Genomic DNA, 5,654 nt, shown 5'->3' on the forward strand with positions numbered 1-5,654 from the left:
TAATTCTCTCTTCTCCTCTTTCCCTCCTATTTGCCTGTTGAGTGAAATATATTTCTGTAATCAACTCTGTGTTTGAGTGAGGCTGTTTATGTTTATTTTCTTCCCTTCTTTGATCACTTGAGATGAGATTAAGGTTCAAGTGTCAGCTGTTTCTTCCCAGCAAGCTTTCCTTGTTTATATATATATATATATATATATATATATATATATATATATGTCTACCTGATATTATAAGATAATCTTCCCTAATACTCAATTTATTCCCTTCTCCCTCTCCCCACCCATGTATACTTATGATCTCTTTCCATGCTTCTCTTTAAGATCATCAAGATATAGAGCACAACCTATCCCAGACATTCCCTCTATGACCCCTGATGATATTACTCTTGAAAGACAAGACATATCATGTCTTATCCACTTATTTGAGGGTCAATCATTTGTCCCTGTTTTGTCTCTTATGGTTGTTAATTTGTATTTACCATTTAATATTTCCCATGTTGCTGTGATTGAATATCAAAGTTGGTACACAACTCTGGCCTTTTCAGCAAGGATGTATGGAAGTCTTCTATTTCATTAGAAGTGCATGTTTTTTTCTCCCAGTAGGATTATAATCAGTGTTGCTGAGTAAGTTATTCTTGAATGGAAGCCCATATCCTTTGCCTTCTGAAATGTCATATATCAAATTCTCCAATCTTTTATAGTGGCAGCTGCTAAATTATTGATCCTTGGTACTTTAATTATTTCTGGCTGCTTGTACAATCTTTACTTTTACTAGAAGCTATGGATTTTGTCCATAATGTTCATTGACTTCCATTTGATTCATTCTAATTTTTGAGGAATTATTTTCTTCAGAGAGGTAGATAGGTGGTGCAGGGGATAGAGCATTGTGCTTAGAATCAGGAAGACTTATCTTCATGAGTTCAAATTTGGCCACTGACGGTTAGGTAGCTGTATGACCCTGGATAAATCACTTAACCACATTTGCCTCATTTTCCTCATGTGTAAAATAAGCTAGAGAAGGAAATGGCAAACCACAGCTCAGGGTGTTTGTCAATAAAACCCCAAATGGGGTCATATCAGATATGACCCAAACCATCTAATCAATAATAACAATGATTTCACATTATTCACCCACCCTTCTTTTTTTGTACATTTCAGCCCAAGTCCTAATCACCTCTGTGCCTTTATATAATTGGTTTTCCCAACCCACCCTGCCACCTCTATTCTTGGAGTACTCATCTACCTTACCTCTGACTGTCAAAAAATCCTTATCTTTTGTGCTTGCTTTGGCAACACATATACTAAAATTGGAATGATACAGAGAGGATTAGCATGGCCCCTGCACAAGGATGACACACAAATTTGTAAAGCATTCCATATTTTGGGAGGGAGACAGCAAAAATCATGTAACCATGGTAAAAATTTTAATTAAAATATTAAAAAATAATTTTAAAAAATTCTTATCTCCTCTCAAGGCTCAGCTCAAATATTATTGCCAACATTAGCTTTTCCTGACTCAACAAATTTGATGACTTCCCTAAAATCGCTTTGCATTTATTGCTTATGTTCTTTATTTACTTATCTGTGAACATGCTCATATATTTAGAGTTAATCGTTTCCCTAATGGAATGTAAGCTCTTGAAGAACAGGAATGAACTGATTAATACTGTGTATGTGTGTCCCCCAAACCTAGTAGAGTACCTTGCTCATGTTAGGGATTCAATAAGTGCTTATTGTATTAAAGTGTGAATACTGCCATCCTATTATTTTAGAAATGATGCTTTGTGTAAGCTTTATTCTGCCGCTATTTCTCTAAATTGATATTGCTATTATAAATTCATGTAGGCTTTTGAGTAGGCTATCACAGCCATAATTTCATGAAATTCTATCACATACTCTCATATGATTTACTCTTGTTGCTGACTCATTTATTCCTGAAAACTTTGATCCTGTCTTTACTACATCTTAACTTATATCAATTAAATCATGCTGATTCTTTTAATTTTTTTAACTTCTTGGCTTTTTCTTCCTTCATAGATTTCATGGTTATGAAATTGGAATTTAATGATCTTACCATATATTCAAAAGTTTGAATATTTTATTAATACCCAGTAAAATGGAAGTAATTGTGTATGAGTGTGTTATTTTCTACTTTTTGCATCTGTAATTTTTTTGCATCTGTAAAAATGTAAAAAAAAAATTCCACTATACTTGGAATTACAATGACCTAAATTCAATCTGAGACATAGCTGTGTGACCCTGAAAAAGTCATTCAGCCCTGTGATCCTATTTTCTTTTCTGTAAAATGGAGAGGACAATAACCTCCACTTCACAGAGTAGTTGGGAACATACATGTACACCTATATATTTAAATATAAAGAGAAAATATATATAAAACGCTTTCCAAATCTCAAAATGACATGTAAATATTAAATATTGTTATCAGCATATAGTCTCTTACACACTCACATTTCCCACCTAATATGTGGCAATCTATCTATCTAATTAGTCAGTGAGAGAAAGGAAGAGAAAGACAGATACAAATTCATATATTTATATACAGAGAGAGAGAAAGAGAGAAAGAAAGTTAAGAAAGCACATACTAAGTGCTTGTCACTATGTTAAGTGTTGAGGATACAAATCCAAACAAACAAAATATTTCCCATCCTCAAAAGGATTAAAGTCTAATAAGAAAACACACTAGACATTGGGAAACTGAAAAGCATGAGATTGGGGGAAATTTGTGAGGTATGGAGATTCCTTATGACTGAGGTCAAGTATAACTGACTGAGATCCTTCCTTTTGGGAGAGAGTCACCAATCAGTAGTATGAAGATTCTAAGCAGAGATTTCTCCATTGGAAAAGTGGCATTCACTGAAGAGTAGGAGGAATCTGGGAGAAAAACCAGACCTTAGTGAATTAAAGCATGTCTAGAAGCCTTCCTAAAATGGTGAACACAGTGAGGGAGGCTGACACTGATTAGCTATCTAAAAAGAAATACATGTATTGAAAATAAAACCTTGCTTCTTTAGACATTGTAAAGAAATTCCTTAAACAATTTGAGATTATAGGGTCTTGATAACTGAATGTAGGCAACTGACTTTACACAGAAAACATGCAGTGATTGACTGAGAGGATTGGCCAAATCTATTGGGCCAAAGTTATAAAAAACCAAAAGTTCTGAGGAGTCAAATCTGGCAGTTGGAAAGAGAGACAGTCATAGAGGTAGAACTCAATCAAATCTGGTACCTTTCCCTCTGTATCTCTTAGAGATTGCAGAAAATGGAATGGAAGAGGGGAGGAAATTATCATTGAGTCCTCTACAGAAGCACATGCAGTCTGAAAGAGGCACAAGTGGGTAAATGAAGAGCAACTTTTTTTCTTCTTACATAGCTGGCTCTCTTCTCAACTCCCAAAAATCACTCTTCAAGCTTTCTGACTTCTTATTGTTTCAATATAAATCTAAGTTTTGTCAGAGATTCTTAGTCAACCACTAGAGTTTCACATCTTGTCATTTTAATGGTCAAGACTCTATATAATCCTTTCAAGTTAATAAGTAACTTCTTCACAGCACCTAAAAAGGTATAAGGGGTATAAACACTTCTTTATATCTCATTTATTCTAGCTAATTACAGTTCGAAAGGAATAACCATTCATCAGGTGAATATAGGCCACTTCAAGGTCTGAAAGAACAGTCTCATATCTGATTATCTGTTATCTGCCCTTTGCATCCTCTAGATGCAGCCACTCAAGATCAGAAAGGACTGAAATCTTATACTTCATTCTCAGTTATCTGCCACTTTTGTCCTATAATTTCATCAAATGGATAAAGGATCTCAGTTTGTTAAAAGATCCCCGATTACCTTTTAATAAATTAGCAATGATGATGATGATGATGATGATGATGATGATGATGATGAAGATAAAGATATGCAGGAACTGGTTTGCCTAGTCAACATCTCTCCCCTAATTTTTTTTTTCTTTTTAAAAAATAGTTAGCTAGGTATTTAGCGCAAAGTAAAACAAAAGAACACCACCTTTTTATATAAATAAACCAAGGGCATTTTGGTCTGTTGTTATGATTAAAAACACATTTTCTATTAAAAGACAAATCCTCTATTTCAAAACATTGACAAGGATTTCACTTAAAAATCCAGCTGTTCAAATATAGGACACTGAAAAAAGTTCAATCCAAAAATATTCTCTGGCTCCCAGCCCATAACATTTCATTTGATTGCGAATTGCATATATTTTCATTCACTCTTAGCTCTTGCCTCTCAGTATTATGTTCTGAGATAGACAGTCTAACAAGTGTCAGTAGGCACGTTGGCCTCAATAACACCAGGTTCTTCACTTCAATGGCTTATTTTAGTTTTGTTATCAGTAAAAGATGGAATCTTGTGCTTGCTGACATTTTCAGTGACTGCTGGTGCAAGAATATTGTTGTTTTCTTAAGTGTTTCAACTTGATCTCCTTTCCCTCCCTCACAGACCCTCCTTCTCCTCCTTTGAAGGTACTGTCAGCTTGATTGACAAGTGAGAGATGTGCTTTTCTCAACCTAATGGCTAATTAAACCAGAGAAAAGAAAAACAAATCTCAAATGCATAGTAATTAGCTGCATACATTTTAACTAAAGCAGAACCAGGGTACTTCAATAAATAATAAGAGCACCTGGGTTCAAAACTTGCTTCTAATATCACTATTTGTATGACTGTGGGCAAGTCATTTGTGACCCTCCCCCCAAGTCTCAGTGAACTTCTCTATAAAATTAAGAGTTTAGACTAGACTAACTCTCAGTCCTTTTCATTTCTATGATCCTTTGATCTTTTCAGCAATTTCTTTTCTACTGTTCTTTTTTTTTAATGAGGGTGGGATGAGAGCCATCGTTTTTTGAAAAGCCTTCACTACTTTTACCAAATCCCATTTCATGGTACAAATGATATTTCCAGTTGCCATTACTCCTGAGTGTGACTCTACTGAATTAGTCTTCTTTATGTGCAATATCCACATAATAATGCCTTAACAAATTTTTGTTGTTTGGTCATGTCTGACTCTTTGTAACTCCATTTGAGGTTTTCTTGGCAAAGATGCTAAAGTGGTTTTCTATTTTTTTCTCCAAATCATTTTACAGAAGAGGAAACTGGGAGGCAAATAGGGTTAAGTGACTTGCCCAGGGTCACACATTTAGTAAGCATCTAAGGCAAGATTTGAACTCAGGTATATGAGTCTTCCTGACTCCAGTCCAGGCACTCTATCCACTGAGCTACCTAGCTGATATAGTTTATCAGATATATCCTATCAACTATAATTAGTGGCTGTTCTAAAGGTTTATACTTTCTTCTAGTCCGATAATTCTTATTTATTTAAGTACTTAAATTCATTTTTTTAATTTGGAAAAATGTATTTAATTAATTAAATTAGAATATTTTTCCTTAGTTACAAGATTTATGTTCTTTCCCTCCTCTCTCCCCAACCCCTCACATAGTCCATGCAGAATTCCACTGGGTTTTACATGTGTGATCAGGATCTATTTCCATATTATTGATATTTGCACTAGGGTGATCTTTTAGATCCCCAATCATATCCCCATTTACCCATGTGATCAAGCAGTTGTTTTATTCTGTGTTTCTACTCCCACAGTTTTTCCTCTGAAT

General features: G+C 34.6%; 1 non-coding gene across 1 annotated transcript; it reads left to right on the top strand.

The window, feature by feature from the left end:
* Nucleotides 1-1,277: 1,277 nt before the first annotated feature.
* Nucleotides 1,278-1,384, top strand: LOC130455716 (U6 spliceosomal RNA). Its single transcript, XR_008913812.1, has one exon. It is a non-coding gene; the product is annotated as a U6 spliceosomal RNA (small nuclear RNA).
* The last annotated feature ends 4,270 nt before the right edge of the window (nucleotides 1,385-5,654 follow it).

This window comes from Monodelphis domestica, chromosome 7 (assembly GCF_027887165.1).
Source record: "Monodelphis domestica isolate mMonDom1 chromosome 7, mMonDom1.pri, whole genome shotgun sequence".
Lineage (NCBI taxonomy): Eukaryota > Metazoa > Chordata > Mammalia > Didelphimorphia > Didelphidae > Monodelphis > Monodelphis domestica.